General features: G+C 34.8%; 1 protein-coding gene across 3 annotated transcripts in view; it reads right to left on the reverse strand.

Annotated features, from left to right (window-relative positions):
* Positions 1-13,150, reverse strand: part of MAGI2 (membrane associated guanylate kinase, WW and PDZ domain containing 2) — a 1,542,253-nt gene that overhangs the window by 1,136,038 nt on the left and 393,065 nt on the right. The gene's annotated exons all lie outside the window — the stretch shown is intronic.

Genomic DNA, 13,150 nt, shown 5'->3' on the forward strand with positions numbered 1-13,150 from the left:
TTCAACACCCTGCTGACATCACTGGATAAATCATCTAGACAAAAAATTAACAAGGAAACACAGATTCTAATTTAAGCACTAGATCTAATAAATTTAATAGGTATCTACAGAGAATTACACCCTAAAACTGAAGAAATACTTTCTTCTCAAGTGTACACGGAACATTCTCAAAGATCGACCACATGTTAGGACACAAACTAAGTCTCTACAAGTTCAAGAAGATTGAAATCATATCAAGCATCTTCTCAGATCACAATGGCATGAACTAGAAATCAATTGCAACAAGAACATGCAAAGACCTTTGAAAACATGGAAGCTAAATAGCATGTTATTGAAGAATGAATGGGTTACCATGGAGATCAAGTAGGAAATTAAAAACTCCTGGAAAGCAATGAGAATGAACGCAGAACAACACAAAATCTATCGGATGCAGCAAAAGCAGTTCTGCGAGGGAAGTTCATAGCACTACAGGCCTACCTCAAGAAACAAGAAAAATTTCTAATAGACTATCTAACCTCACAACTTAAAGAACTAGAAAGCAAACAAAAAGAAAATCCCAGAGCATGTAGAAAGAAGGAAATAGTAAAGATCAGAGTAGAAATAAATGACATGGAGAACAAAAAGCAATTCAAAGGATCAATGAAACAAAAATCTGGTTCTTTGAAAAGATAAACAAGGCTGAAGGACCCTTAGCTAGACTCACCAAGAAACAAAGAGAGAGAACCCAAATACACAAAATCAGAAATGAAAGAGGAATAGTAACAATTGACACCACAGAAATACAAAGAATTGTTAACAAATATTATGAACAATTATCCGGCAACAAATTTGACAATCTAAGTAAAATGGACAAATTTTTAGGAACACATTGTCTCCCAAAACTGAACCAGGAAGGGATAGAAAACTTGAACACACCAATAACAACTAAGGAAATTGAAGAGGTAATCAAGACTCTCCCAGCAAACAAAAGCCCAGTCCCATATGACTTCACGCGGGAATTTTACTGAACATTCAAAGAAGAACTAAAGCCTATTCTCCTCAAACTATTTCAAAAAATTCAGGAAGAAGGAAGACTTCCAAAGTCATTTTATGAGGCCTGCATAATTACAATTCCAAAACCAGAAAAAGACACTACAAAAAAAGAAAACTACAGGCCAATATCCCTGATGAACATAGATGCCAAAATCCTGAAAAAAATACTGGCAAACTGAATCCAGTAATACATCAAAAAATTATTCACCATGACCAAGTGGAATTCATCCCAGGGATGCAAGGCTGGTACAATATTCACAAATCAATAAATGTGATACATCACATCAACAAAATGAAAGACAAAAATAATTTGATCATATCAATAGATGCCAAAAGAGCATTCAGCAAAATCCAGCACCCATTTCTGATAAAAATGCTCAGCAATCTGGAAATTGAGGGATAATATCTCAACACAATAAAGGCCACATATAAAAGACCTACAGCCAACATCATACTCAATGGGCAAAAAATAAAAGCATTTCCGTTAAGAACAGGAACAAGACAAGGATGCCCACTTTCGCCACTCCTATTTAACATAGTACTGGAAGTCTTAGCCACAGCAATCAGACAGGAAGAAAAAATAAAAGAGATCCAAATTGGAAAGGAGAAAGTGAAACTGTCATTATTCGCAGATGACATGATACTATACGTACAAAACCCCAAAGACTCCATCAAAAATTTACTAGACTTAATAAATGAAGTTGGTAAAGTAGCAGGATACAAAATTAATGTCAAGAAATTGACGGCATTTTTTGTTTGTTTTTTTAAACTATTTTTTTTTTTTTATCCTCACTCTCGAGGACACTTTTTTATTTTCTTGTTCAGATAGTGAAGGAAGGAGAGAAACATTGATGTGAAAGGGACACATGAAGTGGCTGCCACCTGCACGACCCCAACCAGGGCATGGAACAAACTGCAACCGAGGTACATACCCTTAGCAGGAACCGAACCCGGATCTCCCAGGACCGCAGGCTAATGCTCTAACCGCTGACCCAAACCAGCCAGGGCGACGGCATTCTTATACACCAATGATGAAGTAACAGAAAGAGAAACTAAAAAAACAATCCCATTTGCAATTACAGCAAAAAATTAAGATACCTAGGAATAAACTTAACCAAAGAAATAAAGGACCTATTCGAAGTAAACTATAGGTCATTGAAAAAAAATATAGAGGAAGATATTAAAAAGTGGAAGCACATACCTTCCTCATGGATTGGAAGAATTAACATCATTCAAATGTCCATACTACCCAAAGCAATCTATAGATTCAATGCAATCCCCATCAAAATACCAATGACATACTTCACAGAACTAAAACAGATACTTAAAAAGTTCATATGAAACTAAAAAAAGACCCCGAATAGCCATAGCAATCTTGAAAAAGAAGGACAAAGTTGGAGGGATCACATTACCAGATTTCAGGTTATACTACAAAGCTACTGTAATCAAAACAGCCTGGTACTAGCACAAGAACAGGCAGATAGATCCATGGAACAGAATAGAGAACCCAGAAATGGACCCAAGACAATATGCTCAATTAATATTTGAGAAAGGGGTCAAGGGCATACAATGGAGTAAGGACAGCCTCTTTAATAAATGGTGTTGGAGAAATTGGACAGCTACATAAAAATATATATATATATGAAACTAGACCATCAACTTACACCATACACAAGAATAAACTCAAAATGGATAAAAGACTTAAATGTGACTCAGGAATCCATATACATCCTAGAAAAAAATGTAGGCAACAAAATTTCAGACATACACAGCAGAATTTTCACTGATACATCACCTAACGCAACAGAAACAAAGGGAAAAATGAACCCATGGGACTACATGAAACTCAAAAGCTTCTGCACAGCAAAAGAAACAACCACCAAAATGGAAAGACAACCCACCCTATGTGAGAGCATAATTGCCATCAATACATCAAATAAGGGGTTAATTTCCAAAATATATAGAGTGCTCATACAACTCAACAAAAGGAAGACAAAGAACCCAATTAAAAAATGGGCAGAGCAACTAAATATACACCTCTCCAAACAGGATATACAAATGGCTAAGAGACATATGAAGAAATGCTCAACATCACTAATCATCAGAGAGATGCAAATTAAAACAACAATGAGGTACCACCTCACACCTGTCAGAATGGCCACCATCAACAAATCATCAAACAAGTGTTGGCGAAAATGTGGAGAAAAGGGGACTCTAGTACACTGCTGGTGGGAATGCAGACTGATGCAGCCACTTTGGAAAACAATATGGTTTTTCCTCAAAAACTTAAAAATTGAACTTCCATTTGACCCAGTGATCCCACTTATAGGAATATACCCTAAGAAGCTTGAAACACCAATCAGAAAGAATATATGTACCCCCATGTTCATAGCAGCAGTATTTACAATAGCTAAGATCTGGAAACAGCCCAAATGTCCATCAGTAGACGAATGGATAAAAAAGCAGTGGTACATAAACACAATGGAGTACTATGCAGCTGTAAGAAAGAAAGATCTTTTATCCTTTGAGACAACATGGAGGGAACTGGAAAGTATTATCCTAAGTGAAACAAGCCAAACAGAGAAAGACAAGTATCATATGATCTCACTTATTTGTGGAATATAATGAACATAACAGTCTGAGGAATGGGGTAGTCCCAGAGATGTGGAAGTGGGATACAGACTGACAGTCTCCAGAAGAGGAGGTGGTAGGGGAGAGATAAATCACAGAACTTATATGCATGTATGAATGAACAGTGGATATGGAAAGAAAGCTGGGGGCAGGGCAGGGAAGGAAATGAAGGAGGGAATAAGTGGGGCGAAAAGGAGAAACATCTGTAACAAAAATAAATAAATTAATTAAAAGAAAAAGAAAACCAACAACAAGGTATCAAATTACCTATTGTCAGAAAGTCAAGCATAAAAACTGAGGACTTCTTGAATTATGATTCAGTTAATATTTAGGATGTGTATCTGATAGTGACTTCAACTACAATATAAATAAAACTCAATTCTCTGTGACTTAGTCAGTGAAAATAACTGATTATTCCATACCCTACGGACTCTGAAAGTTGGCAGTTCCAGTGTTTGGCATTATGATTCAAGCATGTCATTAGGAACTCAACTCCTTCTATCTTTCTGTTCTTTATTCTCACTTTTTAAAATAGGTTTTTACCTCTTGATCCTCCCACAATATAGAAGGAATGAAATAGCAAGAGAAAAAAAAATCTTTTCTGTATCCGTTCTCTTTTTATCCAATAAACAAGTCTTTTTCAAAAGCCACCAAGAAAGCTACCCATTATGTCTCTTGACTAGAACTGGATCACATGTTAACTCTAAAATATACCACTAAAATGGCGGAATAAAATCACCATGAGTAGCTTAAAGTGATCATGATTTATCACCTGGGATGAGGAAAGTCTCACCTTCTCTAAGAACAAAGAATCTTGGCCCACTACATGAACATATAAGAGTCAGATCTTGGCAACAGTTTCAGCCACTGACTTATGAGGATCAGAGTTACATCAGATTCTAATCAGAGTTCTCTGAATTAGAAGAGCAAAATGACAATAATAAACAAAATTATACAATTAAAATTGTGCTTCCATAATAACTATTTCTAAAACAGAAGGTAATATATTAAAAATAAAAACATACAAATTGTTAGAAGCTTTCTATTTTTGAAAATATAAATATTTGGGCATTTTTAGAGACTCCTAGGATGACATGTGAAAATATTTTAGAGCTTTTCAATTAATGCTTACAGCAAATACATACTAATTGGTGAAAGATTTTATCTAGCTGTATGACTTTCATGATATCACAGGTAAGGAGGACAAAAGACAAGCAAAAATAGAGTTCATTTCATACTCTAATTCTTACACTCCACTGACAATTATATTCTTAACCTTATTTTGCATTAAAACCAATGACAAAAAAGCCATTTCAAATCACATCAACCTTTCAGTAGCATCCTATAGAAATATTGGCTCTGAACCAAGTACCCAGGTACTAACTAGTTTAATTTTAATTCAGAGCAGATGGACTTGGGTTTTCAAGGTCAAATTTAGAGAACCTTCTTGGAGAATACCTCATGGTCTCTGTAACATAGCAGATGGTGAAAAATTTTAGGGCTATTTTCAAATGATGTCAGCGAAACTATGATGATGTCTGTCAATTGTCTTATATGGCTTCCATAAACATGATTTTCCTTCCAAATCAAGAATTACAATGATAGAACTTAGCTGGACTTTCAGAGATGTCATTATTAACAATGACACACTGAGAATTTGTATTCCAAGTTCTGAGATAAATTGCAGGAGAGGAAGCAGTGGATCTCTTTAGATAAAGAGACAGATACTGATAAATGATGTTAGAATGCATATCCTGTTAGCCTGTATAAGAGAAAATAATTTCTACCTCCTGTTATGGTAGACTTTTAAATTGATGTTTCTCTTTGGAAGATAAACACAATGTAATTCTTCTTTCTGACCCCCTGAGAAACTAAGGATGCTAGACTTACTATAGACATCCAATAAGTTGTACCTTTTCATTCTTTTTTTTGGTATAGTTTTTATTTTCATTTTTATTTTCAAGATAAAGTATTGTGAAGGACATATACCATAAGGTACAATGCCAGGTATCTATATCTTCAACTCTGATTTTCTCTGAGAAGATTAGTTTTTTCCTATTGCTTAAAATCTTATTAAAAATGTAATCCTTTCTTACTGTATCCCACTTCCAATGTGGACAATGAAAAAATCTCAGATTCCTTACATTTTCTAAAGTGTCAGGGCCTGGAAAATGGCATCAATTAAAATAACAATATCCTTTATCCTGAGATTTTAATCTTGAATGATGCAAGGATGACAGGAAGTATAGAGTTCAGTGTCACTGCAGCAGGGCCAGCAGAGGTGATGCTAACTAATTGAGACTGCTCCTTCTACTCTGCATCCTCTTTCCCAGGGCCCTCCAATCCCTAGTTCTGAACCAATCTCAAGACAGCTCTCATTATGCTAATAAATTCTCTTTTGTTTAACTAGAGTTAGATTCTATTATTTGTAACAAAAATGTTTAAAATTCAGACAAGCAAAATTAGATAACAGAAACACTATTTTGTAACTTTCTTTCCCATTAATATATATTGAACATTTTACATGATCGATAAAAAATAATATTATATAGCATAAGCTTTAATGGGTTACCTAGGATATCTTTGTATAGATGGACTATAGTCTACTAGAATCTATTTAATTAGTGCTGGATATTTATATTTTTTATTTAAAAACATTATACATAACTCTTTGATTAGCATCTTATGTAAATATCATTGTACACAGTTTTGATATTTTTACTTTGTAATAAATTTCTAAATGTAGAATTGTTGGGACCAAAGGTAAAAACAATTTTGAAGCTTTAAATCATGCAGACTTTTGCCCCTTACAAGGAATGTTGTACCTATTTACCATTCTATTAGCAGTATAGGAAGGTGCCCATTCTGGTCTTATCCATTATTTCCATTGTAAGATGGTGGGTAGGAGGCTAGAAAGCTATTCAACTTTACTGCCCAAATGCACAATTTAGAAAGCAATCAGTCTCTTTTGAGGAACCCCATATAATAAAGGGGAAGAACTGTAATAGAACTCAATATATGCCTCACACTATTTAAGAGATTTCTACAGCATTCATAATACAACTGAATATAAACCAATTTTATTTGTGTTTTTCAGTGGACAGATACTGCCAAAGCTCTCACAGTGAGTTAGGAGGAGAGAAAAGAGAGGATCATAGAAAACCCAGTCAGCCTGCATTATAGCTACTCCTCAAAGCTGACTCATACACTTAATGCTCAGAAATGAAAGAATTTAATATCTGCCAGAGGTATATTTACACAAAAGACGCGATTAAAGTCCATTATAAAGTTGGCATGCCAGAAAGAGCCTCAAAAACACAAAGTCTAATCTTGGCCCACATGTGTTCTCTAGATTGTTCCATAAAAATCACATGGTACCTTCCTTAATCAATGGGCTTTGATTTTAACTCATGTAATAATGGATGCTACTGACAAAACAAATGAGGACATTTAGGTAAATCTGTGCTCAAACAATAGTATATTGGTAATTAGAGGCAAATACACCCCTAAACACAATTTTTAAAAATTCTGTACTTATAATGACTAAATAAATATATTAACCCATGGGTATATATGTGTGTATGTGTGAATGTGCATGTATGTGTGTGGGCATATGTGAGTGTTTGCAATCTGAATAAATCCAAGGGCCCCGAGTGGCCCAAATTCAATGAGGTGTCACATTTTAAGAATCACATTTCACGCAGAAAAAAATAATTAGAATATTGCAATTCTTAACTCAGTTCTCTTAAGATGAATGCATTTTAATGCATAGCAAGTATCTGTGAATGTGATCCTGCCTTTCTTAATATAGCAGCTGTCCCTGGAATCATTTGTTCCAATCTCAATTCCCAGTAGCCCCAAATTCAGCCCATGTTCCTTTTTTTTTTTTTCTCTCTCCCCACCTTCTTAATTCTCATCTATTTATGATATAGGATCATTTAGTGTCTCTGATTTCTTAAGTAGTCCCTCTGCTTAAAATACTACCTGATGAGACATAACAAAGGTGCATCCAAGTGCCAACACTTGATAAGTGGGGGAATACTGTGATAATTTAAATGTCAATTGGTTTATATCTAATTATACATTAATAATATTGTTCTTAAAATATTCACATCCAATTTATGATAAAAGAGTCTTACAAAATGGTAGATAAGGTAGTCTATGTCCATTTTATTTTTTATTTTTTTAGTCCTCACCCGAGGACATTTTTTTCAATATTTTGTTCAGATAGAGTAGGAGGGAGGGAGAGAGAGAGAGAGAGAGAGAAACATCGACGTGAAAGGGACACATCGAGTGGCTGCCACCCACACGACCCAAACAGGGCCGGGGACAAACTGCAACCAAGACATATGCCCTTAGCGGGAACCGAACCCGGGTCTCTTCGGACCGCAGGCTGATGCTCTAACTGCTGAGCCAAACTGGCCAGGGCTAAGGTAGTCTATGTCCATTTTAAAGGTACCTCACCTACTTACTACATATATATTCTCCAAGGGAAGAGGAACATAGAAATAAGGGCTTAACAAACAGATATTTTTGTGTTATTTTTCAAAGAAGACAAAAGAAAAGAGTGCTTTAATGCATTATTAGTGGACGTATTAGTGTCTTAAGTGGTTAAGACCATTAATAATTTCTTTCTTTTTAATCAAAGAAGAAACCCTGGAAAGAAGCAAATGGTTGAAGTGCTCACATGTCTAGATACAAAACTAAAAAAAATCTGATTATCAATTGAATTGTCATAGATACAAATGTTCCGGAAGAGCCTTAAAATTATTCTAGTGTCATAGTGAAACTATAACACATTGAAGTGTGTCTTGGCTATGAATTTGTATTGCTTTATTTCTGAAGTCACTATCTGTATTGTCAAGAACAAACAAATGAATGTTTGGTTAAAAAAAAAAAAAAAGAGCCCGGCTGGTGTGGCTCAGTGGTTGAGCATTGACCCATGCATTAAGAGTTTGCTAGTTCAATTCCCCGTTGGAGCACATGCCTGGGTTGTGGGCCCAATCCCTGGTGGGGGACATGCAGGAGGTAGTCAATCAATGTTCTCTCTCATAGATGGTTCTATCTCTCTCTCCCTTCCTCTCTCTCTAAAATCAATAAATAAAAAAACTTTTTAAAAAAAGAGCAATCCATTTCACAATATATTATTGGTACCTAAAGCTTTCACCTTTTCCTTTAAAAATAGTGAGGTACTTGTATAATTATGTGTTGGAAGGAGAAGAAGGTAAAAGATTGTCAGCGTTAATTTTTTGTCAACAGAGTTCATCTTTTTGCAGTTTAATGTTTGCTGTAGATTGAGGTCTTAGGCATCCTTTTATTTTTCTCATAATTACTTAACCTATTTGATTGCTCCAAATGTGTACAGTGACCCTTCCTCAATGTTCATTTTTATTATATAAAACATCCATTTAGATGTATATGCTGAATTAATGGTTTTATACATTCCAAATTTACATTGATATCATTAAATAGGCTAAGTATTAATAAAATTCACTTTCTGACAATCCAAAATATGCAGTCAATGACAAAATGATTCTCCAGGGAGCAATTAAACTAAACATAATTAAGGTATGCTGGGCAGCTCACTGTGTCTTTGAATAAGAGTCAATAAATTATGTATATTCTGCATTTCCAGTTGCTGGTTTTAGTACCTGCCTAACAACCAATTATTTTAACAACCAATTTTTTTTAAAAAAAATTTATTTTAGTTTGTAATCCAATCCATTACATCACCAAATATGTATATAATGTCTTCAGTGTGTACTATATACTTCTGCACATAAAAAAAAGATAAATAAAAGTGTACCTATCTTAAAGGATCTTAGCATTGTATTCTAATGGAAGAGGAGGGTAAGGAGTTGATCGATAGATTGCAAAACATAACTGTTACATAAAAGCACTATGGAGTCATTTCTTACAACTACTCTACCTTTGGTATTAGTATTTAACTATTTGGAAGTCTTTTTTATTCTCTCCCAAATTATCTTTCAAAATTGTTGACTTCTCTTCATGTCTAACCACCCCAGGACAGGCTGACTGGGAATCAAACAGGAACCTCTCAATCCATGGAAGGATGCTCAATCCACTGAGCCCACTGGCCAATTGTGTTTTCATTTTTTTTTTTTTTTTTTACTGTGTTTTTTTTTTAATGGCTTTAGGAAGAGATCTAGCGTCACTCTTCTTATATTAATGAGCAGTTGTCCCAGTATCTTTTATTGAGAAGGTTATTATTTCCCCATAGAATTATCCTGGTACCCTTGTCAAAAATCAGTTGACCATAAGTGTATAAGTTCATTTCTAGACTCTAAGTTATGTTTAATTGGTTTATATGTCTATCCTTATGCTATTACCATATTGTTTTGAGATTGAGAAGCATGAGCTCTGATACTTTGTTCTTTTTCAATATCGTTTAGGCTATTGGAGGTCCCTTGAGATGACATATGCATTTTAGGTTCAGCTTTTTCTCTGCATAAAAGGCTATTGAGATTTTGATAGAGATTGTACTGAATCTGTGTATCCCTTTAGAGGGAAATTGCCACCCTAACAATACTAAGTCTTCTAATCCATGATACAGGATGTTTTTTCTATTTATTATTTCTTTAAATTTTTTTTCAGATTTTTTTTTGTATTTTTGAGTGTATGAATCATGCACCTCTTGGTTAAATTTATTCTGGGGAGGTGAAGTCAAAATGGCAGAGTAGGAAGACTCTGGGTTCACCACTTCCCAGGGACATACCAAAACTATTACTACATAGAGAGCAACTGTCTCTAAGAACTGCATGAAGACCAGCAGAGCAGATTTTCTACAGCTGAGGATATAGAATGTAAAGAAAAGGCCACATTGAGATAAGTAAGAAGGACAGAGATGTGGTCTAGTAAGGGCCCACATCCTGGTTTCATAAGCAGGAGGCATATCACATGTCTCCCCTGAGGAACGAAGGCCTTCACATCAGGTTCTCCAGCCAGGGAAATCTACACTAGAAAGAGGAGCCCCACCAAACATCTGGTTTTGAGCGGAAGAGCAATAGGAAATTGAAAATTTCCTGTATACACATTCATTCTGAATCCCAGTGTAAAGGCAGCAGTTTGAAAGTGCCTGAGTCATATGTGAAAAAGATTCATTGACTAATTTTAGGGCATATGCCTGAGAGGCAGCTGGACTTTCTCCAAGACAGAAGTGTTGCAGGGAGCCATTTTTCTTTTGCTTTGTTTTACTGACCTCCCACCCTGCTGTCTGGGTGCTGGTGGGCACCAGTTTTGAACTAAAAAAGACCCACAACATGACACATCAAAATTAAAATGTCAAAAGTTTAAGGCGAAGAGAGAACCTTAAAGCAGTAGAAAAAACAACCTCTGTGAGAGTATAAGCTGATATTTTAGCAGAAACTTTGCACTTCAGAAGGGAGTGAAGTAATATGTTCAAAGTGATATAAAGTAAACAACAACAACAACAACAAAAAAACCTAGAACCAGGAATCTTCTACATGTCAAGGTTATCATTGAGAAATGAAGGTGAGGTAAAGTTTCCATACCATATAATTTCACTTATAGATTTCCCTGGCTGGAGAGCAAAATAAGCAAACAAATAAACAGAAACAGACTCAGATACAGAGATCAGACTGATGGTTGCCAGAGGGAGGGAGAGTGGAGGGCTAGATGAAAAGGTGAAGGGATTAAGAAGTACAAATTGGTAGTCATGAAATAATCAAGAGAGTACAGCATAGGGAATATAGTCAATAATATTGTAATAACTATGTATGGTACCAGGTGTTCACTTGAAATATTGCGAGGACCAGTTTGTAAAGTATATGATTATTTAACCACTGTGCTATGCACCTGAAATTAATATAAAATAATATTGAATGCAAACTGTAACTGAAAAAAAAAACTGAAAATACCTAGGCCTACAACTTTTGGGGGTATAAAATATTTTTCACTATTAATTCAATTTCTCTGTTAGAGGTCTATTCAGATATTTAATTTGTTCTTGAGGTAGTTTAGAAAATTTTGTCTTTCTAAAAATTAGTCCATTTCATCTAGCTTATCTAATTTGTTGGCACACATTTGTTCTTTCACTTATAACCCTTTTTATTTTGTAAGTTTGTGATTTCTCCTTTGTAAGTCTTCATTTCTAGTAATTTGACTCTTTTCTCACTTTTTCTTAGTTAATCAAGACAAAGTTTATCACATTTTTTTTTTCATAGAACCAACTGTTAGTCTACTTGATTCTTTTTTCTATTTATTTCACATATTTCCACCCTAATCCTTGTTAGTTGCTTCTAATTTGATTTGCTCCTCTAGTCAAAAAGTGGAAGATTAGGCTATTAATTTGAAGTCTTATCTTCTTTTTCAATATACATTTACAATTATAAATTTACTCCTAATCACTGTGTTAGCTGGATTCTATACATTTTGGCATATTGTGTTTTTGTTTTCATTCTTCTTAAAGTATTTTGTAATTTCCTTTTGTTTCATTGGTTACATAAACTAAAATAAAAATCTACCACATAGTTGTGAATTTTCTAAATTTCCCTTTGATAATCATTTCTAATTTTCTTACATGGTGGTCAGAGAACATATTTTACACAATTTATATATTTTTTAAAATGAGACTCTTTTAAAAAATGAGACTCCTTTGTGGCCTAACGTGGTCTATCACAAAAGTTATTCAATGTGCCTTGAGAAAAATGTGTATTCTAGTGTTGTGTTGTGTGTTTATGGATGTGTATTAGGTCTAATTGGTTTGTAAGAAAGTGGGTATTTAAGTCTCCAACTATTATTGTTGAATTGTTATTCTCTGCTATTTTCTTAATTTCTACTTCATTATTGAAGGAGAGTTGTGCTGAATTAAGAATTCATGATAATCTTTGTCTTGGAACATTTTGAACATTTCATCTCATTACTTTGGCCTCATAATTTTTGATGAGACTCATCTGTTGATCCTATTAAGGATCTTATGCATATGATGAGTTGCATCTCTCTTGCTGCTTTCAAGATTTTTGTCTTTAGCTTTAGATTGACTATGATGTGTCTCTGAGTTTTTTCAGCCTGAAGTTATTTGAGCTTCTTGTACATCCATATTAGTATTTTTCATCAAATTTGGAAAATTTCTAGTCATTATTTCTTCAAAATTTGTCTTCTTTTTCTCTCTTTTTCTTTTAGTTGATATACTTGATGGTTTTTCACTCTTTAAAGTATTTTCAGCCCTTGCCAGTTTGGCTCAGCGGTTAGAGCGTCGGCCTGCGGGTCCGGAAAGACCCGGGTTTGGTTCCCCCTAAGGGCACGTACCTCATTTGCAGTTTGTCCCCGGCCCTGGTTGGTCGTGCGGGTGGCAGCCACTTGATGTGTCCCTTTCAGGTCGATGTTTCACTCTCTCTCTCCCTCCCACTCTATCTGTACAAAAAATAGAAAAAATATCCTCAGGTGAGGATTAAAAAAAAAAAAAAGGTATTTTCATTATTTTTTTCTGTGTTGCTCATAAGGTGTA

Source organism: Molossus molossus, unplaced genomic scaffold (genome assembly GCF_014108415.1).
Source record: "Molossus molossus isolate mMolMol1 unplaced genomic scaffold, mMolMol1.p scaffold_m16_p_7, whole genome shotgun sequence".
NCBI lineage: Eukaryota > Metazoa > Chordata > Mammalia > Chiroptera > Molossidae > Molossus > Molossus molossus.